The following is a 26813-nucleotide window of genomic DNA, read 5'->3' on the forward strand; positions in this document are numbered from 1 at the left end:
AGACAGATAGGTAATGCTGGATGTTAGCAAATGGGATGTGGAGATTTAAAAAATCCTTGTGTATAGTTGATGAGAGATAATGTTCTCCTAACATCTCACCGACCACAACTTAGTCTCATGGCCCCCTAACTGCAAGGGGTATTTGAAGTCATCTTTATTTCAGATAACCATATGTTCAGCTATAATAAGGGCACTTTTACCATAGAAGCAAGGAATAAACCATACTAGAAGAGAGCCAGAAAATGCCGTCTCCCATATTAGAATGTTTTTTTCAAATTACTAATAAGAAGCAAACAACCAGGAAGGAGAGGGAGTGTTAAATGATCAAACATATACCCTTTCTGCAGTACTTAAAATTAAACTGAGCATTTGAGATCTTTCCCTGGTTATTTTTACTGTGTCTTTTTATTTTACTTATTTGTATTGGACCTCAGATACTGAGGGCTGGCTGAATCATGACATATTATCCTCATTACTCACGCCATGTCCTGCTCTTGCTTCATTTCTTGTTGCTTTCTGAGTAGTCCTTAATAACTGCCCCCTTCCCCATTCCCACATTGAGCTATACCCTGAATGGGTTTGATACCTATCTTTGGAATTGTGTGTTTCCTTATAAATTGTCCAGTATTTTTTGCATGTCTGTGTTTTCACTCTACTTAAATTATATTGTGCTTAGAAAAACTCAGTTCTTTTCCTTATTTTTTGCACCCATCATGTTTTTAAGATTTCTTTGTGTATCTAATTTTTTGCTTCTAACTACATATTGTATTCCAAAATTCACCACCCTTCGATAATCAACTGCCTTGGTTATGGACTCTTAATTTGCTACTCAATTCTCCACTGGCCCAGCAACTGCAATGATACACATGTGTATCTATACTCTTAAGGACCTGAGTGAGAATTTCTCAAGAATGGTGTTACTGAAAAACATACGATGGAGCACCTGGGTGGCTCAGTTGTTCAAGCGTCTGCCTTTGTTTCAGGTCATGATCTCACAGTTCATGAGTTAAAGCCCCGCACTGGGTTCTGTGCTGACAGTGTAGAGACTGCTTGGGATTTTCTCTCTCTCCCTCTCTCTCTGACCCTCCCCTGCCTGTGCTATCTCTCTCTCAAAAATAAATAAACATTTGAAAAAACAAAAAGTAAGATACATACACATTAGTTGACTAGGCACTGACACATTTTTCTCCGGAATGTCTGAACTGGGCTGTATTCCCACCAGCAATACACAAAAGTTTGTGTCATCGTGTATTTTCCCCTACACTTCACATTATCAAATTTCTAACTTATGATTTTATAGGAATAAAGTAGTATATCATGGCTGCTTTAATGCATTTTAAGTTCATTTTAATGCATTTCCCCAATTATTATTCATTTTATCATGTCTTCACATATGTACTAGCCATTTGGATTTCTTCTTACATGACTTTCCTTTTTTACCTTGCCCATTTTTTGCAATGATTTTTTTTTGTCTTTTTCTTACTGATTTGCAAGAATCTTTGTATACTATCCATATAAACCCATTGTCAATTAAGTCATTGTAAATATTTAGTTGATGATGATAATCCTTCCAATTTGCCATCCTCTCTGACCATTATGGTCAAAGGCTTTGGTCTTTTTAGAATCCCCTTCTTCATTTTGAGCCACAAAAATATTCTTTTATGGTTTATTCTACTAACTGTATGGATTTACCTTCATATTTAGATCTTTGATCCAGCTAAAGTCTTCTTTTATATAGGTATAAAGTATTGATCCTGTTGTTTTGTTTTGTTTTTTATGTAGTAACCCAGATTTCCTCACATCATCACTAAACTATTGATCTGGATTAGCACCATTTTCTTAGGTCAAGTTCCCTGAAACAGGGTCTGAAATCTCTCTCTCTCTCTCTCTGAGATCTCCATTCCATTCTAAGTCTGTTGTCTTAGAATCTAGAAACCAGTTCCATATTTTTAAGAGTAGAGTGTACACACACACACACACACACACACACACACACACCTGACTGCATAGGTACAGTGAAGCATTGTCCTAAAGGTGGATTTGACTGGATTAACCTGGAAAATGTGGGATTTGATAAGTGACTCTGTGTGCCACATAAATGACAAGAAAATAGGAAAACAAAGTAAACCAGGATTCCAGCATCTACCTTTGACCTCAAGGATGATTGAATTTAGAATGGGTTAAAAAATATATACTGTAAAAAACTATAAGCTCTAATATTAAAGATCTGATATCAGTCAAAATTTCAAGTATTCCCATGCAAATGGATTAAGTATAGTTCATGGTAAAGTTTGTGATGTTTCTCTCTTAAGAAGAGAAGTAAATTTGGGTAGGATCTTTAACCTTATGAAAACATTTTAAGATAATTTCCTTTAAAATTGCTTTGTGGCAGGATGGTTCAACTCTTCCTGTAACTTCTAAAAACTTCTATTAATTAAAAATAATAATACAGTCTTGTGGCTCTTAAAGTCTCCTCCTTCTATATCTGCCTTGAGAAGGAGCCAACTTGGATTTATATCTGCAGAAAAAAAGCCTGAGAGGAATATTGATATGATGGAGTCTGGGCTGACACTCTTGGTTGTTTACCAGACAAGCATTCTCCCTCTGTCCACTGGGCTCAGGAAGTGGAGCCAAGGAGGTCAGAGAAAAGCAACTGCTCCCCTGGGTCAGAACGACTGAGAATGTGGAAGCCCCTGAAGGTGATTCCATTCCCCTATATTGTGACTGATGTAAAGGAACCATGTGATCTACTTTGGGGCATTCAGGTATAGAGGAAGTGTACTGATGTTTCTGGGGAAGACTTCCTCCCTAATTACAGAAAAAGATTAGGAGGGACCCTGACCAAATGCAGCTGCTGAGAAGGTAGTGCTTGGAGCCGTGACAGCCATATTGTGACCATAAGAGAAGAAGACAACTCTGACCAAATGAGGAATAAGCCTCGGAAAAATGGAAAGGTCTGGCTCCTTGATATCCTCATAAGGCTCCAGAATAGGCCCTATTTCTGGGCTTCTTGTTGGGTAGAGAGAAAAATAAACCCCTCTATTTTAAGCAACTTTTATGTAAGCTTTCAAGAGAAAACAAACTAGTAAAGAATCAACACCAGTCTGTTTGCTTATCCAGATTCCCAGCAAATACAGTATCTGTTCTAAAGTGAACAAAGGCTAGTTATACCAATGTGGTTAGAATCACTTACATTCATTTTACTAGTCATCTACTATGTGCCAGGCTTTGTACTATGTACTGGGAACTTGAACATGAAAAACAAATAGTCTCTTATCTAAAAAAGTCCTGTGCAGTAAAATTTAAAGGAAAGGCCTGAAACTTCCAGGGAATATTGAATTTTCTTGTTGAAATAGGATTGTTCTGACCAAACTGCTGAGTTTAGTGCTAGGGTTGGGAAAGATGTATGAGAAGCTAGAAATAATAAAAATCACATATAACAATATCCCATAAGGAAGAGTTGCCTTAAGAATAGGCTGACTGGCAGGCACCTAAATGGCATAACTTCAGAAGCTCTAAAAAAGTTCTTTTACCCCAGACAAATCCCATCCCCCCCCAACCCCCAACACCTAAATCCAATACCTTGAGATTCATTCCTTTGGCTTATGGATTTGTCCTTTGCTAAACTCTGAGTATCCCTGAAAGGCAATATATTATTTTTTTTTTGCATCACTTAAGAGGAAAATTACAGCCATCATGAAAGTTCTGAGGACCTGAAGAAAGGTGGGTAGAAGTGGAAGGAGAAGAAATAGGGACCCATAAGGAGTCTGGAGGATACTGAGGTGATTCAGATTTTAGCTCAGGGTCAGTAATCCTTAAAAGGGCATGTGATCTGTAATTTTTCTGACTATTCCTTTTTTTGGCTTGGCTTTTCTTTGGTTTATGCTAAATTAAGACTTCATCCCAAAAGGTATAGAAGTTTTCAGATAAAGATCCAATTGGTCACTCTAGTGTAGAAATCAAGTAGAAGAGGGTTAGGAGAGAGAGAGAGAGAGAGAGAGAGAGAGAGTCTATTCTGCTATTCACAGCTCTTCCAAATACCCCCCAGTGAAACAATGGGGTGAAGCCCCTGGTATTCCAGCCTCTAACCTGGAAATGCATAATTATGCAAAAATGTAAACAAAAAATGCCCCAACTGAGAAGGAGGCCAGAGAGTGGTTTCATTGAGCTTGAAGGTTCAGAGTAGACATTTCCAAATGTCTCAAGACTACGCTTGCAGAGCACTACAAGATTGCCCCCCCTAGGTACACTTCCTCCCCCTACCTACACTTTCTCCCCTTGTCAGCAACCCTTATGTCCTTACATTTCCCTGTTGCCCAAAGAATTTCTGTCCAGTGTCTGTACTTTGACTTCCTCCTAGAAAGTCCGATCGGTCTACAACGGGCTTCAGCCCTGAAGGCCTCATTCTGACCTAACCATTGTAGTGAAACTGAAGCATACATAAAGAAGAAAAATTCTGACATGTATGGATGAGAAGAGCACTGACTTGTCTAAGCAAAAGTGAAGTTTTCCCTTATCTGAATAAGACATTTTCCTTCTTCTTCGGATCAAGATGCTCTGGCTCCTGATTATTCATTTCCTTCTCTAAGCATTCCTTAGGCCCCTCCTGTGAGCTAGGCAGCAAGGTAGGCGGGGAGGGCCCAGTGATTAAGTCCTACAGGCAGTCTCCCTTCTTGAATAGCTTCCACTCTATTGAGAAGCCCCTGAAAAAGTGTAACAAGTGTTAGAAAGAAGGATTCTTAGAATGTACACCAGAGAAACCATACAGAGTGAGTGATACACAGTTCTCCCAAAGGAGGAGGAGGTGCACCATGAAGCAAAGAGGGGAAAAGACATCAGATGAATACAACAGCAGCCAGTAGCTGTTTACTGTAATGAGGCATTCAGACCATACACATGGACAGACTTACCTAAGAGGGCATCCAATGGGGGAAATGAGCTGGGAAGTGGGCTGGAACCAAGGCAGGGCTTGGCTGGCCCAGAGGAAAAGGGCCTCTGGAAGGAAGGCAGAGAGAGGAACAAGCACATTGCAGTGATGGACAGTGAAGGGTTCTGCTGGAAAGAACCCCAGGGCCAACACTAGGAAGCAGTGGGAAATAAAGTAGCTTGAGCAAGTGCAACCTATAAAAATGTTTCTAATTCAATTACCTGTAAAAATTGTATCTTTCTTCTAACCACAATATCTCACTTATTGGACACAGAGGTATTAGCTTTTTACTTACAATGACTAACGGTATCTATTGATGATTTCATTCCTTCCCACATGCAATGTGTACCTCTTCATCATGCAAATAGGTACATAATCTCACACATACGCTTCCTCATCTGGACAGCAGAGGGAGGGGAGATGGAGGGTCCTAGGAATAAAGAACCAATCCCTCACCCCTTGCATGGAGCCCTGCGGCCACTCCCTCCAGTCTGCTCTCCGGCTTTAATTAGTGAAACCCTATCTTTTGGAGATATGCCTCTTAAAGGAACACAAAAAATGCTACCGAAAGCCTCTAAAGGCTATTAATGCATTCTTCAAAAGCTGAAAGCACATAAAATCTGCAAATTTTATAAACAAACACTGAGAAAAACATGATGAGAACCAGAACTCTAAGCAACTCTACTCAAACCCAGTGCTAGGCTGCCTTTCTAAAAATTCCCAGACTTGCCAGTGGAAATGTTTGAGAAGTCCAAGTGCATTTTCCTGCCCTACACTTAGAGGTCCATTGTGTTCATGAGCTGAAATGCCTGGGGGTTACCAAGCAAGAGGGGGAAACTGGGTCTTTAAAAAAAAAATTAACCTCTCCCTACGCTTCAGTCACAAAGAGAATTTTGTAATTAAATTGCATAGAGATGTAACTTCACCACCTGCTGTGCTAGGTCTGCAGATACTTGGTTTTGTTCCAGGACTTCTTCATGGCCCAGGGATTTTCCAGGTCTCTTGCTGTGTGGGGTTTAAAGTGAGTAGTACTCTCCAATGAGTTGGAAGTGGCTTGGGGCAGTGCAAGGGGGTGGGGACAGTGGAGGATATGAAGACCTGACAGGGAAGACAGGAAAATGTCCTTTTCCTGAAAGATTTCTCCCAGATCCAGGACACCCTCTATCCCTAGACATTGAAGGATAAGGCACCCAGCACAAGACTACATGTAGCTAGTCTAGGAGCTGGTTCTTCCAGTGACTAGTTTAGCAAGTCACTTCACCAATCTGGGTCTTACTTCCTTATTTGCAAAATTCCTCTTCTGACCAAACAATGCAGTTCTTACACGCTCTGATACAATGACCTGGAGGCAAATCCTAGAGCTACTGGGGCGAAGGAGCAGTCAATATCCACCGCGAGTGTGTTCACAGGACTCAGAATAAGTGGTATTTCTGATGGAAAGGCACTCTAAGGCAGCAGGAGTCGATAAGGTATGAAGGATTTGTAAAGTGTTACCAGATGGTGGAGGCTTAAGAGGACACAGTACTCTCCTCCCTTAGAATGCCCACCAGATGCCCTTTTATGCTAAGGCCCACCTGTGCACATCCAGGGCCCAAAGTAGCCACCCCTGATGAAGCGATCATCAAAGGTGCCTTCTGGAGCACTGGGGCTCCTTCAGTATCCTGAAAACGTGCCTCTGTTTTCTATCAGCCTGAAGAGCTTGACTTAATAAGTATTTTCTTTTTGAAGGTCCACAAACATCTACCTCCCTCTCCCTAAGCCTGACATTATTACAATAAGACTTCCTTTTCCTAATTATCCCCCCTTGTCCTCTCTGAAAACCAAGGAAACACTGAAAACCCAAGTCTGAAAGGGCACTTGTCATCTGGCTGTCACTTTAAGACTTCAACCCACTTAGCTTAGACTAGAATAGGGCAATCATTTTCAACAGTCAACAGGCTGAGTGAAAAATGACACTGCTCCCCCCACTCCATTGCAAAGGAGCAGTGCAGGTAGATGAATTAAGTCATAAATCTTGGCAGCCTCTCCCACCTCACTCATTATTTCCTTATTTAACCCTTTAAACCTGCTTACCTGATCAAATAAGGCCTTAAGGCCCAGTCATCAATGTCTGGGGTAGAGAAGGTATTTGCTCTTACCCTTGGGACTGTGTGTTTGTTCCTTGAGTGTGAAACCTACTGAAGGATCTCTAGTTAGTCACATGACCAAACATACATTCATTCAAAGGTATATAAATGCACAGGTTTGGGAGTGGCAGAACAAATAGTTTCCCTTTGGTCATTTCTCAAAATCACAGGAGCAAATTTTTTTTTTTAATTAGTTAATTAATTATTTTTTTTTAATTTGGATCTAAGTTAGCATATTGTGCAACAATGATTTCAGGGGTAGATTCTTTGATGCCCTTACCCATTTAATCCATCCCCTCTCCCACAACCCCTCCAGTAACCCTCTGTTTGTTCTCCGTACTTAAGAGTCTCTTATGTTTCGTCCCCCTCCCTGTTTTTATATTCTTTTTGCTTCCCTTCCCTTGTGTTCATCTGTTTTGTGTCTTAAAGTCCTCATATGAGTGAAGTCATATGATAATTGTCTTTGACTAATTTCACTTAGCATAGTACCTTCCATTCCATCCACGTAGTTGCAAATGGCAAGATTTCATTGATTGCTGAGTAATACTCCATTGTCATATATGTACCACATCTTCTTTATCTATTCATCCATAGATGGATATTTGGGGTGTTTCCATACTTTGGCTATTGTTGATAGTGCTACTAAAAACATTGGGGTACGTGTGTCCCTTCAAAACAGCACACCTATATCCTTTGGATAAATACCTAGTAGTGCAATTGCTGGGTCGTGGGATAGTTCTATTTTTAACTTTTTGAGGAGCCTCATACTGTTTTCCAGAGTGGCTGCACCAGCTTGCATTCCCACCAACATTGCAAAAGAGATCCTCTTTCTCCGCATCCTCGCCAACATCTGGTGTTTCCTGAGTTGTTCATGTGAGCCATTCTGACAGGTGTGAGGTGGTATCTCATGGTGGTTTTGATTTGTATTTCCCTGATGGTGAGTGATGTTGAGCTTTTTTTCAAGTTTTTATTTTCTATGTGCCTATAATGATTGGTCTTATAAAGAGACAAATCAGTGGCAGCCTGCATGATAGTACTGGGTGGATGCTTTCCAATGGGAAAAAGGCCAGTGCTTTTAAAAATATCTCCCATTGTCTCCGACATTGCTCAGTTAGGTGAATCCCCTCCTTTTAAACCTTTGTTTCTATTACACACAGCTACACTTAGGGCAGCAATGAACAAACTTTTTGCACAAGGGCCAATTCAAGAAAAATAAGATGCTTAGGAGTCAATTATTTTAAAAACTACAACAGAAACAGAAGTTTTTTTTAATCAGGAAATTCAATCTGTGCAAGTGTATTTAAGCATTTTAAAGTTTCATCTTATAGCTAAAAGCCCAAGAACCATATGATAAGTTTGCACTGCAGAATCTGACTTCAATATTGCACTTTTGAATAAACTGTATTGCTGAGTAAGACAGTTTTGGAGCTGGCTAATTTTGCCTTTCCATAGCAAGCTCATAAGCTATTTGGCTCCTCTCCTTGTGCTTCTAAATATTTTCGTCTTCAGTTGTTAAATTCATATGGCTATATTAGCAGTGCCTTCACTTCCCAAGAAGTTCTTCTTGTGCCCATTTATTTTGAAATACATAATTTTAACTAGTCGCCTTTCTTTGCTTGTTGGCAGGCATAGCAGGCACTTAAAAGTTATTCAAAATGCAATCCTCTCCACTTGTATCAATGAAAATATCTTTTTTTTTTTTTATTTCTCAGATTAAGTCAGTTGGTCATTTGGTATTCACCAACTACCTGCCTTCTGTGGACAGGTGAGAGAGATGGTATGTACATCTTCATTTTTATTAGATCCAGCCAAATTTCTCTCCATAATGGTGGTTCCAACATATGCCCCTACATGCATAAGTGTTCCTGTTTCCTCATATCCTTGCCAACTTTTGTTGTTATTTGCAACTTCCTCATTACTTGTGAACTGGAGCATCTTTTCATACATTTATCAACCATTTATATTGCCTCTTATGTGAACCGTTAATATCTTTTTCAACTGGATTGACTATCATTTTCTTATTAAGTTATGGGATTCCTTTTTATATAGGGTGCAAATATCTTCCTCAGACTATTTGTTTCTTCTTTATGATATCCTTTTTCCCAAAGAAGTTTTTCATTTTAATAAAGCTCAAATTTATCCAACTTTCCTCTATGGTTTCTGATTTATGTGTCCTGTACAAGAAAACTTCTCCTATTCCAATGTCATAATATTCTATGTTTTCTTCCAAAAGTTTTAAAGTTTGCTTTTCACACTTAAATCCTAATATATCTGGAATTTATCTTGTATACAGAGTGAGGCAGGGATCTAGTTTTATCTTCTCCATCATGCTCACTCTTTATCATTTTAAGTGTCATTTCTTTTATTATAGCTGGGGTTTTTTTCTTTGTATGTCCTTAATCACAAAATGATTCATGTTAATAAGTTGTTAATTAAATTTTTAAGTTATTTTAGTTCCTAGGTTCTAATCCTGTTGCATGTTTTGTGCCTAATTCTATCTCTTGGAGGACTGTTGCCTGACAATTTGTAATTTTAGAGTGTGAGCTCATCTTCAGCAGGACTTTGCAGGCATACTTTGTTTTATTGGGCTTCATTTTAGTACCTTTTACAGGTAATTGTGTGTTGTTGGTTTTTGTTTTTGTTTTTGTTTTTATAAATGGAAGGCTTATGGCTATCTTGCATTGAAAAAGTCTATTGGCACCATTTTTTTCAAGAGCATTTGCTTACTTTGTGTATCTGTATCACATTTGGGTAATTCTCACATTTCAAACTTTTTCATTAGCATTACATTTGCTATGGTGTCTTTGATCACTGACCTTTGATGTTACTCTTCTAATTGTGCAGTGCCACAAACTATGACCATATAAGTTGGCAAACTTAATAAATAAATGTTAAGTATGTTCTGACTGCTCCACTTACCAGCCATTCCTGCATCTCTCTCCCTCTTCTCAGAAACTCCCTATTTCCTGTAACACAACAATACTGAAATTAGGCCAATTAACAACCCTACAATGGCCTCTAAGTCTTCAAGTCACATGAAGAGTTATATGTCTCTCACTTTAAGTCAAAAGCTAGAAATGATTATGCTTAGTGAGGAAGGCATGATGAAAGCCAAGAGAGGCTGAAAGCTAGGCCTCTTGCTCCAGTTAACCAAAGTGTGAATGCTAAGAGTTCACAAAGAAAATTAAACGCACTATTCCAGTAGATACATGAATGAGAAGAAAGCAACACAGCCCTATTGCTGACATGAATAAAGTTGTAGTGGTCTGGATAGAAAATCAAACCAGCCACAACATTCCCTTAAACCAAAGCCTAACCCAGAGCAAGGCCCCAACTCTTCACAATTCTATGAAGGTTAAGAGAGATGAGTAAGCTACAGAAGAAAAAGTTGAACCTAGTAGAGGTTGGTTCATGAGGTTTAAATAAAGAAGCCATCTCCACAACATAAACATGCAAGGCAAAGCAGCAAGCGCTCATCTAGAAGCTGCAGCAAGTTCTCTGGAAGATCTAACTAAGATAAATCATGAAAGTGGCTACACTGAACAACATATTTCCAATGTAGATGAAACAGCCTTCTATTAGAAGAAGATACCATCTAGAGCATCTAGAGCTTTCATGCCTACAGAAGAGAGGACAATGCCTGGCTTCAAGGCTTGAAAGCACAGGCTGACTCTTTTTTCTTAAGGGATAATGCAGCTGGTGACTTTAAGTTAAAACCAATGCTCATCTATCATTCTGAAAATCTTAATGCCCTTAAGAATTATGCTAAGACTACTCTGTCTGTGCTCTATAAGTGGAACAACAAAGCCTGGATGATAACATATCTCTTTACAATATGGTCGACTGAATATTTTAAGCCCACTGTGGAGACCTGCTGCTCAGAAAAAAAAGATCCCCCCCTTTTCAATATATGAAGTTTATTGTCAAATTGGTTTCCATACAACACCCAGTGCTCATCCCAAAAGGTGCCCTCCTCAATACCCATCACCCACCCTCTCCTCCCTCCCACCCCCCATCAACCCTCATTTTGTTCTCAGTTTTTAAGAGTCTCTTATGCTTTGGCTCTCTCCCACTCTAACCTCCTTTTTTTTTTTTTTCCTTCCCCTCCCCCATGGGTTTCTGTTAAGTTCCTCAGGATCCACATAAGAGTGAAAACATATGGTATCTGTCTTTCTCTGTATGGCTTATTTCACTTAGCATAACATTCTCCAGTTCCATCCATGTTGCTACAAAGGGCCATATTTCATTCTTTCTCATTGCCACGTAGTACTCCATTGTGTATATAAACCAGAATTTCTTTATCCATTCATCAGTTGATGGACATTTAGGCAAAAGATCCCTTTCAAAATATTATTGCTCAACGCACCTGGTTACCTGAGAGCCCTGATGGAGATGCACAATCAGACGAATATTGTTTCCATGCCTGCTCACATAACAATTATTCTGTAACTCTCAGATCAAGGGATAATTTCTACTTTCAAGTCTTCTTATTAAAGAAATACATTTCATAGGCTATAGCTGCCATAAATAGTGATTCTTCTGATGGATCTGGGCAGTGTAAATTAAACACCTCTGGAAAGGATTCACCATTCCAGATGCCATTAAGGAACATTTTTGATTTGTGGGAAGAGGTTGATTCCAGCCATCATGGATGACACTGAGGGGTTCAGAACTTCAGTGGAAGAAGTAATTGCAGACATGCTAAGAAATACCAAGAGAACTAGAATTGGAAGCAGAACCTCAAGATGTGACCCAATTGCTGCAATCTCATGATAAAACTTGAATGGAAAAGTTGTTTCCTATGGATAAATGCAAGAAAGTGGTTTCCTAAGCTGGAATCTTCTCGTGGTGAAGATGCCTTGAAGATTGTTGAAATGACAACAAAGGATTTAGAATATTACATCAACTCAGTTGATGGAGCAGTGGCAGCATTTTAGAGGACTGACTCCAATTTTGCAATAAGTTCTCCTGTGGGTAAAATGCTAACAAACAGCATCACATGCTACAGAGAAATCATTTGTGAAAACAAGAATCCATTGATGCAGCAAACTTCACTGTTGTCTTATTTTAAGAAATTGCCACAGCCACCCCCAACTTCAGCAGCCATCTCCCTGATCAGTCCTCCCATCAGCAAAGACCTTCCACCAGCAAAAAGATTATGACTCTCTAAAAGCTCAGGTGATGATTAGCATTTTTTAGCAATAAAGCAATTTTTAAACTATTTTTAATGTTTATTTTTTATCTTGGCAGGGGAGGGGCAGAGAGACAGAGAGAGAGAATCCTAAGTAGGCTCCACACTGTCAGTGCAGAGCTCAACGTGGGGTTCGGTCCCATGAACCATGAGATCATAGAATATGAGCTGAAATCAAGAGTCAGATGCTTAACTGACTGAGTCACCCAGGCATCCTGGCAATAAAGCATTTTTAAATTAAGATATGTACATTTTTTAGAGTGCCTGGGTGGCTCAGTCAGTTAAGCATCCAACTGGCTCAGGACATGATCTTGTGGATTGTGGGTTCAAGCCCCACATCAGGCTCTGTTCTTATAGCTCAGAGCCTAGCACCTACTCTGGATTCTGTGTCTCCTTTTCTCTCTTCCCTCCCTTGGTCACCCTCTATCTCTCTCCCTCAAAAATAAACATAAAAAATTTTTTAAAAATATATATACATTCTTTTAGTTTATTTAGAGAGAAAGAGACCATGCAAGCGAGAGAGGGGCAGAGATATAGAGAGACTGAGAGAGAGAGAGAGAGAGAGAGAGAGAGAGAGAACCCTGAGCAGGCTCTACACTGTCAGTGCAGAGCCTGATGTGGGGCTCAAACCCACAAACCATGAGATCATTACCTGAGCTGAGACCAAAAGTCAGACGCTTAACTGACTGAGCCACCCAGGCACCCCCAGATATGTACGTTGTTTTTTAAAGACATAATGCTATTTCACACTTAATTAAAAATAGTCTAGTGTAAATATAACATATATATGCACTGGGAAACAAAAAAATTCATTTGACTCACTTTATTATGATATTCGCTTTATTGTGGTGGTTTGGAACAAAACCCACAATATCTCCAAAGTATGCCTGTACTTCTCTAAGGTAACCCTGGTGTACCACAGACCCAAGACCAATCTTTAACATAATTTCTCATCAAGAGTTTCTAAGACCATACAGATATAAATATAGTTAACCTCAAACTCATGAAGTGGAAGCTTGTGAATACAAATTATCAGGGAAACTTTTGTTTCTACATATAGCTCTTAGAGACACAGACAGCTTCCCTGTGCTGGTCAGTGGGGTTGTTTTTTTCCTGGTTCATTTTTCACAGAGGTGGAGCCATTTAGAGTTCAAACTACACACAACTGAGGATATTTACAGGAAAAACACAACCACTTGGTAAAGAGAAGAGTCCATAATTAAAGTTACTTAAGGGCAACCTTACTTTATGTGCAATGAGCTAAACTAAACAAAGGTTTTCTGTCTTATAAATTAAGAACTAGTAATTGTATTGTCAAGTGCTGCATCCCATGGCTTGCTGCTAAATTCAGAGAGCCCTTGTCGGTTGGCTTTAAAAAGATACCCAAATCCACTTTACTGGGTGAAGGTTACTTTATGGTGGAAGGGAAACTTTTCCCCTTCTTTTGCCATCCTCCAACCTTTCTGCCATCCTCCAAGAACTTTCCATACATCTGCCTTACCATGATGAAAATGCTGCAGGGAATACTTAGCTAGAGGTTCCTTAGGAGAAACCTGGGTGAGAGCATGTGCCCTTGTTCAGGTATGAGAGTATATACAAGTAGGGACCCATGCAACAATCTCTTCTAAAGGTGCACTCCCTGTTCTTTTAGGAGCATATTAATAATTACTTTTACTCTCTCCTGCCTCCTAATCACAGGCATTTCCAGTGTTGTCAAAACAGTTCCTGCCTGCATCTGTTTTCAACCATTGGCATGGGTTCCAGGGAGTGTTTGTGAGAGAGGAACAGAACAAAAGATTGACAGCCATGTGTTGACATTTTGGGACTGTTTGGAAATGAGAATAATCCAGGTTTGATGTTGTAATTCCTCCTTTTATGGGCAAAAGTAATGTCTCAGCACGAATGAGCATAACTAAACGTACTGGGACACACCCCAGGCACATGCACTCCCTGGACACTCACTGTGTTTTTGTTGTTGCTGTTGTATCACAAAAAGCAGCAGACAACTTTTGCTTCCCCACTCCCAAATCTCTTCACCCATTTTATTGAAATGAATAAAACATCAGTCTTAAAAGGAAAAAAATTCCCTGATTTATGTGTATCTTTCTTTCCTATGATCCTAGTTACCATTCATCACAATGAATTAATTTTTAATTACATAATAGATTCTCATTGATAAAATTAAAATACAGATAAAGAAAAACTTCTCTGTGCCTACTCACCCAATCCCACATTGTTCCCCAATTGTGTATCCTTATCACCCATCCACTCTGTATCCTTTTAGAATTTTTCCAATCATATACATTCACATGTATGTTCAAATATAAGAAAGGATACATTTTGTTTGGTAAGAGTTTCTGTTTGTTTAAATTGTGCCATACTCTGTATAGTGTACTCCAATTAGTTTTTATTACTTAAGTTGAATGTATTTTTCTTATCAGTACCCATTTATTGATTTCATTCTTTTTAATGGAAGCATAATCTTCTGCAGAATTGATATATAGTAGTTTATTTGATTATTTCTAAAAGATGGAAATGTGGATTATTTAAAAAATTTTCACTATTACAAAGAATGCTATGATGAATGCCCTTGAACAATGTTATGATGAATTTCTGGGTAACTGTGCTAATGTTTTGTCTAGCATAGGTTCTGAGAAGTGAAAATTGGGGGCATAAGGGTAACAGTTACTTCTTTAAAACAGCAATAAAATCTATCTATCTATTTAGCTTGGACTGCCAAAACAAAATACTATACTGAGTGGTTTAAAAGCAGATATTTATTTCTCACAGTTTTGGAGGCTGGAAAGTCTAAAATTAAGGTGCTGATAGATTCAATTCCTATTGAGAGCCCTCTTCCTGGCTTGCAGATTTTCATCTTCTGACTGTGTCCTTACATAATGGAAAGAAATTGAGTTCCGGACTCTCTTCCTCTTCTTACAAGGATACTAATTCCACCAGGGAGGCCCCACTCCCATGACTCATCTAATGTAATTACCTCTCAAAGGCTTCACCTCCAAATACCATAACTTTGTGGGGTTGAGCTTCAAAATATGAGTGGGGGGGTGGGGCACAAATATTCTATTATCCATCTACCTATCTCTATCTATCTATCTATCTATCTATCTATCTAAATAGGTAATAAAGGCCTATAGTTTAAAAAATTCAAAGTCACGATAAAGCGTAATCATAAACCGAAAATCAGGCATTAAAAAATGTGGATTTTAATTCAATCATATCAATAATAACATTGTATGTGAACGATTTAAACACACCAATTAAACAACAGATTGTCTGTTTGGGTTAAAAGAACAAAGGAAGGTTCAACTATATGTTACCTATATGAAACCCACTTTAAATTTAAAGAGATAAATTAAAAGTGAAGGGAGAGAAACACTAATAAAAAGAAAGCCAAAGTACCTATATTAATATCAAAGTAGACTTAAGAACAAAGAATTATTACCAGTGATGAATGGACATTCCATTTTGATAAAGAGGTTGGTTCATAAAAAAGATGTAACAATCCTAAATGTATATGCATTTAACAAGACAACTTCAAACTACATGAAGCAAAAATTAATAAAACTGAAAGGAGAAAAAGGCACATCCACAATTATAGTTAAAGTCTTAAGCATTTTTCTCTCAGTAACCAATAGAGTAAATAGAGAGAGAATTGGTAAGGATGTAGATGATCTAAACAACACTATCAACCAACTTGACCTAATTGACATTTATAGGACACTTGGCCCAACAAGAGCAGTATCTCAAAAATTTTTAAAGATTTAAATCATCCAAGATGTTCTCTGTCCATAATAGTATTAAAGAAGAAATCAATAACAGAAAAATATCTTTAAGATCCCTAAATATTTGACAATTGAACAATATGTACTAAATAACCCATGAGTGAAAGAGGAAGTCATAAGGACAAATGGAAAGTATCTGGAATTTAAAGAAAATGAAAAAACAATATATCAAAATTTATAAATGTAGCTAAGGCAGGGCTTAGGGGGAAATGTATAGCATTAAATGTATAGCATTATATTAGAAAGGTTACTGGGAAAATAAAAATTGAAAGGAAGACTGAAGACAGAGTCACAACATGCAAAAACAAAGGAGAAAGCAGTAACTAGGCCCTCAGCCAATGTCACACCTCCCACTAATCCTGTGAGAATGCCACTACATCAACTATAGGCCACTGACCATGCCAGGCTGCCTGAAAGTCTCTACTGGCTTTGGAAATTGGCTCTCATCACCCCAGCTGCTTCCATCAATAATGAGAATGTTTCTTGTTCTTTATTTCTACTTTTTAGGATCATCAACTCCATCTTCACAGTCCAAAGCTTATGGATCGGACTGGCTGGACCATATGGCCCTATCTTAACTGGGAGAATGAAAGACTTAAGTGGTCAGTTTCTATGATTAAAAAAAAAACAAAAAACTGGCTATTTGTCCCATAAAAAATTAGATCCAGAAATATTAGGAAAATGAGTTAAATTTTCCCTGATAGGATATATCTGGTCAAAAAGACCCAGACTTGAGAACCAAGGGTATGTTGTAAGGAGAATTTCTAGAGACCTCTCGAGGTTTTTCAAGAGGCTGAAACTAAATCTTCTATCCCAACCATCATCCTAACTCCACTCTTCCCACTCTATACACAACAATGGAGGAGGAAAGAGAATGAGAGATCAGAGTTACCAAGAATGCAGTGTTCATGTTGGGAGGCTGTTTCTGGACACGACCCAACAACTCCATACTCTTCCCTTCATCCTCACTCATGCAGGATTTCTACCAACCCTTCTCTCTCACAAATGAGGGAAGTACAGGGCACCTGGGTGGCTCAGTCGGTTGAGTGTCCGACTTCAGTTCAGGTCATGATCTCGCAGTCTGTGAGTTTGAGCCCCGCGTCAGGCTCTGTGCTGACAGCTCGGAGCTTGGAGAATGGAGTCTGCTTCGGATTCTGTGTCTCTCCCTCTCTCTCTCCAACCCTCCCCCACTCATGCTCTGTCTCTCTCTCTGTGAAAAATAAATAAACATTAAAAAAAATTTCTTTAAATAAATTTTTTAAAAAATGAGGGAAGTAGACACTTAAGCAACCATGGGTAGAGTCTGAGAGTATTTGTAAGAAAGGAAGGCTCATGTCTCACTCCCTGCCTGTGGGCCTTATGTGGTAGACAATTGGATATAAGAGGTAAAAAGGAAATGAATGGAAGGTTAGACAGGAAGTTTAATTTTAACTATGAGACCTGCCCAAGGTGTCATTAAATAATGGTAAAGGATACTATGACAGTACAGTTGAAAGCATTTATACCGATAGCACTGCTTAGTTGCAGTCAACAGAATCCACTCTAGCTAGCTTTGTCAGAAAGGAATTTATTTAGGGATATAGGAAGCACTTAGAACCACTAATAGGATTTATGAAAGAGATTCCAAGCTGAGCTCTAAGAAACTGACCTCAAAAGAGTTTTTGACTCTGCCACAATTAAAACAAAAGCAAAAACAAAAACAAAAATCAGAAAGCCACGACACCTCTAAGACACTGTTTCTGCTGAGAGGGGCCAAATGGATGCTCCATGTCCTGCCTTTTTATTTTTTTCTCCTTCTTTCTTTCCTTCCTTCCTTCCTTCCTTCCTTCCTTCCTTCCTTCCTTCCCTTTCTTTCTTTCTTTCTCTTGAGAGAAAGAGAGAGGGAGGGGCAAAGGGAGAGAGAGAATCTTAAGCAGACTCCACACTCAGTGTAAAGCCCAACATGGGGCTCAATCTCCTAATCATGAAATCATGACCTGAGCCAAAATCAGGAGTCAGATGCTTAACCAAGTGAACCACCCAGACTCCCCATGTCCTGCCTTTTTAAACAAAAGTTCTAAATCAAAGTCTTTTGTAAATGTATTTTTTTTATGGAAACTAAATTATGTCCTCACACTTGGAATATGGGAAATGGCAATGTAGTATCGTTTATTATTCTACATGTAAAACGGATTTAAATTGTGGGAAAGTATTAAAATGTGAAAAAAGGCACATCTGGGTTGCTCAGTCAGTCAAGCACCCAAATGTTGATTTCAACTCAAGTCATGGTCTTGTGGTTTATGGGATTGAGCTCCAAGTCAGGTTCTGAGCTGATAGCATAGGGCCTGCTTGGGATTCTCTCCCTCTCTCTCTGCCCCTCCCCCTGCTCGATCTCTCTCTCTCTCTCTCAAAATGAATAAACTTTTAAAAATGTGAAAAAATGTTTAATAGTTTTGGAGCAATGCAAATGACAATACCTACTATAGCCATTACTGGAAAAAAAAATTTATCTTAATTCACGACTTGAGACTATGTAAAAAAAACTGGTTAAAGGAATATATAACATTGATCTACATCTTGATTTTCTCACTTAAATTATGTCTGTATCAATTACACATAAATCTGTTTCATTTGTTAATGGTTGTATCATATTCCATTGTGTGGATAGATTCTAATGTATTCAGTTCTCTAATGATAGAAATTGAGGTTGTTTCCTATATTTTGCTATTATATTTTAAAAGCTGCAGTGCAGTTATTACTGGCACACAGTAATAACCCACTATGATCAGGCCCCTTCCAAATGAGAGACTGGCATTTCTTTGCTTTGTTTTTATGGTTTTCCAGAATTAAATAGAAGGGAAATATTTTCCCCTTTCAGGTGAATGTGCTATATACTTGAAAATCAATTTTTGAATAAAGTTACAGCAAAAAAGAGATTCATGGGAGAGGAAGTTTTCAGACCAGGTATCTTTGTGACCTCAGGCAAGTGACAAACTTTTTGGGGATTAATCTCATTACCTGTGAACTTCAAAGTTTAGATCAGGTGATCCCTTAGGTACAGCTATTGAACTCTGTGGTCCTGAGTAATGTCATTGGGATACATTTTGTTGCTTTAATCTTTCAGAAAGAAAGTATATCTTTTACTTTTCTTGAAAGACCTAGAGAAATGAGACCCATGACTTTGTTTCTTCTTGTGTCTCCATCCTTCTCATCTTCACAGCACCAAAAGCAGCACTCCAAATACAGCAGATGCTTAGAAAATTAATTACCAAGTGATGGTGTACCACCACTGAATTAAGTGCTCATGGGTAGATTTTGGAATAATCATTCCTATGCCTTGCTCACATTTAGGTTCTAGAATGCTCTGTTCTTCTCTGTGGTTAAGGAATTGAAGCATTCCTTCCTGAATCCATTCTCTGTGAAGGAACTGTGTGATTTTTATTAACTGGATTGTCTTGTTTTATAAATTATGGTTTATCAGTTAGTAATTTGGTCCTTAAATTTGTTTTGTCACTATACACTTTTTAGTCCTTTGGAAACTTTGGAACCCTGAGAGACTCAAATTCCTTCATGGAAATGAGGCAAAACATGCTTGGAAGAATTTGTCTTTAATGTATATGAAAGTATTTTGCAAATGTCATACTCTTTTTTCTTCTCTGTGATTGTGGACAAAATGTAGAGTCCTGAATCATAAGTGGACAATGGGTTATAATAAGGTAGGTAACCTTGCAACACAGCAGAAACAGCAGTCTTTGTCAGGTGGTCCAGAGTACAAATCACATTCTGCCTCACCAGGTATGTGGCTTTAGGGCAGTCATTTGACCTCTCTAGGCCTCAAGTTAATTATATTTTCTTTGCATTGCTATTACAAAATTTAAAAGAGTATATGTAACATATCTTTCATATGTTAATTCCAAACTATGGCCATTGTTAGTATTATTACCCATGCAGTGATGATGAGAATATAAAATACATTCAAATGGTGGACTGAACACACAGCCACATGGAAGAAGGCAAACAGCCTGGACAAGGTATTAGGGCTACCCTCTAGCTTCCACAAAACTAGCTGAGTGGAATTGCCTGGTACTAACTAAGCAGACACAATCTCCAGGAGCTTATGTCAAAACCAGTCATACTTTAATATAGTCCATTAAAAAAAAAGACTGTTCAGTGTCTTCTGGTGTGATCTCTATGCCAAAAATACTATCTGGCTATTCATGCAGAGGTATATGCAGTGTGTCGGTCATCCTGGATCGTCTCCTTGTCTCTCACTCCATACAAACTACCAGCTCTGCATTCCTTCCTCCCCATCCCAGGTCTGCCTTGGCTCTGGTTGTACTGTTTCCTGGATTCCTGTCTTTTCTCCAGTCTCACTCCCTTACAAGTACTTGTTAATCCTACTGCCAGAGTGATGGCTCCACTGCCTCCCTGTAGGCTAAAGGATAAATCATATTCTTCTTTGACTCATACAAAATCCTCCATCACCATTCCCATCCACCTCCAGCCTAACCTCCCATTACTTCTTACCATCTTCTCCCCACCTCTACTCTCCTAAGAATACTCATCTATTTATAGGTCCTGAACACTCCATGTTTTATATTGCACATACAGTTAGTTCCTCTGGCTGGAATGCCCTCCACTGGATTGTTCACCTGAGAATCACCTGCTGAGCTTTCATAAAGACTTCCCTGCCTCCTTCACTTGGCTAGGTGCTCTCCCGTCTACCTTATGCTCACCCCATTCTCCACACAAACCTTGCTAAAGCAATTGCCGTATTGCTGTGTAATGGTTTGCCTGTTGGTTCCCCCAGAATTGGATTGTAAGTCCCTGGAAAGGCTTTTTGATAATAACTACATGTATGTTCGTATTTGTCTCCCCAGGACTAACACAACACTCGGCACACAGTAGATATTCAACAAATGATGGTAACTAGCTATATCAGTTAGAAATGAGCATGGCTGTAAGTGATGGAATATGTGACTAGGAGTAATGTGAAAAAAAATAATGAGTTATTTTCCACAGATAACAAGATTTCTGGAAGCAAGTGATTACTAGTGTTGGCTTAGCTGTTCACAGATGCCATTAGGGGACTTAGCTTTATCTTTCTTCTTTTAATCTATCCTCAACCTAAGAGCCAGTGTGATCTTGTTAAAATTTAAGTCAGATCACATCATATCTCTATGCACAACCCTCCAATGATTTGCTCAGAGGAATATCAAAGTCCTTACATTAGCATTTGGGGCCGCACCACATGTATGTCTGCTGTTCTTTTCTGTATAGTACTTTTCACTATGCGACATACTATATCTTTCACTTATTATATAGTATATATTATCTTTCTCTCCTGTCACCACTAAAATGCAAACCTCAAGGAGAAAAAAAAATTGTATATTTTGCTCACTTCTATATCTCTAACAAACTAAAACAGTTCTTAGCACATAGTGGACACTCAGTAAATATTAATTGAATAATTCAATGAATGTATCCTCAAGTAAAACCACAAATGAGAAAGGAGAAATAACAACTAACACCAAAGAAATACAAAGAATTATACGAGGATATTATGAAAAACTATTTATGAACAAATTGGACAACCTGGAAGAAATGGATAAATTCCTAGAAACATATAAACTACCAAAACTGAAACAAGAAGAAACAAAATTTGAACAGACTGATAACCAGCAATGAAATTGAATCAGCAATCAAAGAAATCCCAAAAAACAAAAGTCCAGGAGCAGATGGCTTCACAGGTGAATTCTACCAAACATTTAAAAGTTAGTACCTATTCTTCTCAAGCCATTCCATAAAACAAAAAAGGAAGAAAAATTTCCAAACTCATTCTATGAGGCCAGAATTACCCTGTTACCAAAACCGGAAAAAGACACCATAAAAAAGAGAACTACAGGCCAATATTTCTGATGAACATAGATGCAAAAATCTCAACAAAACACTAGCAAACCAAATCCAACAATACATTTAAAAAAATCATTCATCATCATCAAGTGGAATTTATTCCTGGGTTGTAAGTGTGGTTCAGTATTTGCAAATCAATCAACATGATACATCACATCAATAAAACAAAGGATAAGAACCCTATGATCATTTCAATAGATACAGAAAAAGCATTTGACAAAGTACAACACCCATTCATGATAAAAACCCTCAACTGGATAGGTTTAGGGGAAACATACCCAATATAATAAAGTCCCTATATGAAAAACCCACAGCTAACGTCATCCTCAATGGGGAAAAACTGAAAGCTTTTCTCCAAAAGTCAGGAAAAAGATAGGGATGTCCACTCTCACCACTTTTATTCAACATAGTCCTTTAAGTCTTAGCCACAGCAATCAGACATCAAAAAGAAATAAAAGACATCCAAATCGGCAAGAAAGAAGTAAAGCTTTCACTATTTGCAGGTGATATGATACTATATATAGAAAATCAGAGAGACTCCACCAAAAAATTGCTAGAATTGATAACAGGGATTCAGTAAAGTCACAGGATACAAAATCAACATACAGGAATCTGCATTTTTATACACCAATAATGAAGTACCAGAAAGAGAAATTAAGTAATTTATCCCATTTACAATTACACCAAAAAAATAGTAAGATACCTAGGAATAAACCTAACCAAAGAGGTAAAAGATCTATACTCTGAAAACTATAAAACACTGATGAAAGAAACTGAAGATGACACAAGGAAATGGAAAGACATTCCACGTTTATGGATTGGAGAAACACATATTGAAATGTCTATACTACCCAAAGCCATCCATGCATTTAATGCAATCCCTTTGAAAATACCAACAGCATTTTTCACAGAGCTAGAACAAAAAATCCTAAAATTTGTATGGTTCCATAAAAGACCCCAACTAGCCAAAGCAACCTTGAAAAGGAAAAACAAAGCTGGAAGCATCACTTCAAGTTCTATAACAAAGCTGTCATAATCAGGGGAGGCTGCATGGCTCACTAAGTTGAGCATCTGACTCTTGGCTTCAGCTCAGATTGTGATCCTAGGGTTTTGGGATAGAGCCCTGTGTCAAGCTTCAAACTAAGCATGGAGTTGGCTTAAGATTCTCTCTCTCACCATCTTCCCTGCTTCCCCACTTGCTTGTGTGCCCTCTCTCTCTAAAAAACAAAAACAAAACAAAAAACAAAAACAAAAAAATATAAAGCTGTCATAATCAAAACAGTATGGTACTGGCACAAAAACAGACACATAGACCATTGGAATAGAACAGAAAACCCAGAAAGGAACCCACAACTATATGGTCAATTAATCTTTGACAAAGTGGGAAAGAATACCTAGTGGGGAAAAGGTAGTCTCTTAAACAAATGGTATTGTGAAAACTGGACAGCTACATGCAAATGAATGAAACTGGACTACTTTCTTAGACCGCAGGCTAAAATAAAATCAAAATGGATTAAAGACCTAAATGTGAGGGGCGCCTGGGTGGCTCAGTCAGTTGAGCGTCCGACTTCGGCTCAGGTCATGATCTCGTGGTCTGTGAGTTCGAGCCCCATGTCAGGCTCTGTGCTGACAGCTCAGAGCCTGGACCCTGCTTCCAATTCTGTGTCTCCCTCTCTCTCTGCTCCTCCCCTGCTCACACTCTGTCTCTCTCTCAAAAATAAATAAACATTAAAAAAAATAAAAAAAAAAAAGACCTAAATGTGAGACATGAAACCATAAAAATCCTAGAGGAGAAAACAGGCAACACAGGCAGTAACTTCTCTGACATGGGTGATAGCAACTTTTTTCTAGATAGGGTCCTAAGGCAAGAAAAACAAAATTAAAAATAAACTATTGGGACTACATCAAAATAAAAAGCCTCTGCACAGCAAAGTAAACAATCAATAAAACTAAAAGGCAATATATGGAATGGGAGAAGATATTTGCAAAGCACATATCCAATAAAAGGTTAGTATCCAAAAGAGATAAACATACAAAGAACTGATACAACTCAACACCTAAAAAACAAATAATCCAGATGGCCAACAGACATAATAAAAAGGTACTCAACATCACTCATTGTCAGGGGAATTCAAATCAAAACTACAGTGAGATATCACCTCATACTTTTCAGAATGGCCAAAGTCAAGAACACAAGAAATAACAGAGGTTGGTGAGGATGTGGAGAAAAAGAAACCCTCATGCACTGTTGGCGGGAAAACAAACTGGTGCAGCTAATGTGGACAATAGTATAGAGATTCCTTAAAAAGTTAAAAACAGAACTACCCAATGATCCAGCAATTTAACTAATGGGTATTTACCCAAGGAATACAAAATCACTATTTCATGCACTCTGATGTTTATAACAACATTATCTACAATAGCTAAGACAAAAAAGCAGCCCAAGTGTCCATCTATAGATAAATGGATAAAGAAGATGTGATATATATACATAATGGATTATTATTCAGCCACAAAAGAAAAAATGAAATCTTGCCATTTGCAACAACATGGATGGAGTTAGAACAATGCTAAGTGAAATAAGGCAGTCAGAGAAAGACAAATACCATATGATTTCACTCACATGTGGAATTTAAGAAACAAAACAAATGAGCAAAGGGAATAAAAGAGAGAGAGAGACAAATCAAGAAACAGACTCTTAACTATAGAGAACAAACTGATCGTTACCAGAGGGGAGGTGGGTTGTGGAATGGGTAAAATAGATGATGGATATTAAGGAATGTACTTCTCATAGTTAGGACAGGGTGATATGTGGAATTGTTGAATCACTATATTGTACGTCTGGAACTAATATAATTCTCTGTTAACCAACTGGAATTAAAAAATATATACATTCATACATGGATCTTCCTATTCCACTTTGCCTAGAATCTTTGCTTTGTCTTCATCTTTACTGCCTCTTGGCTACAAAATGGCTGTTGCTCTCCTGACATCATGTCCATGTCCAAGGAAGAATGAAGAGGGGACAGGAAGAATGGTGCCACATACATGGGTCCCTTTTTAGCAAGAAAACAAAACTTTTTTCAAAAGTCCCAACCTGACTTCAGCTTATATCTCAATGGCTCAGGTTATGTCATAAGCTTCTGTCAGCAGTGAGACAGGGTAGGAAAGCAAAGCAATAACTAGGCATATTGCTTCCCTTAAGAAACCTTGAAAGAAGTGGAGGACTGGATATAGAATAAGTAACTAACAGAGTCTGCTGTGAAACTGCCGAAGGAATACCCCAAGCCTTAGGAACAGAGTGGAGAATGTACTGCCTTCTCCTTGAATCATCTCTCCATCTCATCCCTTCTTTTCCCCAGATGGCCTGGCCCCTGGTCACTGGACTAACATGAAAGGGGAAAGCAGTCTGTGGTCAGAGGTCCAGGGAGTTTTTCAGAGATATTAGTGTCTGCTTCCTTGAAGCTACCAAAAAGCCAGCATATCACAGTGCTGAAATTATTATGTCTCTCAGGCTCATAAGCATGCTTGGCCTTGTTCAGGCATATAGCTCCTTCAGAACCTCTGAACTTGGTCACAATGATCAGCACTACCCAGCCTCTGGGTCTCCAGACTGCACACTGATGAAGAAACTCTGGCAACAGTTCAAGTGTCTAAGATGGGTCTAGTCACATAGAAATATTCATGCAACGTCCTCCAGGCTGGCTGTGTGGTTTCCCTGGAAACAAGAGCCTTCCCCTGACCACTGCACCTGTGCTGCTCCACATCCTCCAGGAGGTGACTGAAGCTCCCTTAAACTAGAAGAGAACCATGTGACGCTATATGGGCCATGGTTCTCATGATATGTATGGCAAAAGGAATTCAAGGGAGAAAAGTCAAGTCAATAGAAGGTACCAAGACCTTGAATATTAAGGCCTGAAGCAAGACATAATGATGAAATTCCTTTCAGTTATTCCAGTTATTCCATCACAATACTTGTCACTTTGTTCTTTACTGGGTTAGGGGCTCCATGAAGACAGTGAACATGCCTATTATTTTTTTGTACTTCCAGCACTGGTGAATACATGGTGGTGTTCAACAAACGGGCACTGAATGAATGAATCAAAGATTATCTGGAAACAGAATGTGTCTGGAGTATGGGAGTGAGGGGCTCAAGGGAATCCCATGTACCCATGCACAGTACTCCTCCACAGCCTCTGCATTAAAATAAAAAGATTTTACTTTTATTGACCTAATTCCATTAACATCAAGATTTTTTGCCCATGGTTGCCTTTGAAAAGAAAGGGAAAAAATGTCAGTTTGTCCAGGGCATTTGAAAAGTTATCAAATAGTTTAATATCAAGGTAGGTTACTCACAGCTCAAAAATTCCATTATTCTGTGATTCCTCCTTTGCTTTTTCATGTGAGAATATTCTCCATTCAGGGGAGTAACCTTGATACAAGTAAGTCTATTAGTATAATCCCCAAATATCTCTAATTAAACATGACTTCCTTTAAAAAATAATTATAATATCTTCAGTAGCTAATCTTCCTCTCATTTAATTAAAGTATCTGTCATTTTCTCAGGTGTGACATCTGAGCACAGAGAATCCCAAACCTTGTTAAAAGAGGGAAGGCATTTTCCTGTATCATGTCTCAGAGTATTTCCAGGGCTCATAATGGTAGAAAGAAGATCCTCTCCTATCTCCTATGTCAGCCAGTGGCATTCTGTCCAGACTGTTCCCACATATGCCCACTAAAATGAACTGTATTTAAAGAGAATAGGTTCTTAACCTGAACACTTAATCTCATTTGTACCATGACTTTACTGGCCCCAAAATTAAGAGAGAGAAGAAAGAAAGAAAGAAAGAAAGAAAGAAAGAAAGAAAGAAAGAAAG

At 38.5% G+C, this 26813-nt stretch overlaps 1 long non-coding RNA gene across 1 annotated transcript in view; it reads right to left on the reverse strand.

The window, feature by feature from the left end:
* Window positions 1–8363: 8363 nt before the first annotated feature.
* Window positions 8364–26813, reverse strand: part of LOC125935638 (uncharacterized) — a 25612-nt gene continuing 7162 nt past the window's right edge. Inside the window, exon 3 of the long non-coding RNA XR_007461724.1 lies at window positions 8364–10019. This is a non-coding gene — a long non-coding RNA (uncharacterized LOC125935638). The remainder of the gene's footprint in view (window positions 10020–26813) is intronic.

The sequence above is a fragment of the Panthera uncia genome, assembly GCF_023721935.1.
Source record: "Panthera uncia isolate 11264 chromosome A1 unlocalized genomic scaffold, Puncia_PCG_1.0 HiC_scaffold_17, whole genome shotgun sequence".
NCBI classification, from domain to species: domain Eukaryota; kingdom Metazoa; phylum Chordata; class Mammalia; order Carnivora; family Felidae; genus Panthera; species Panthera uncia.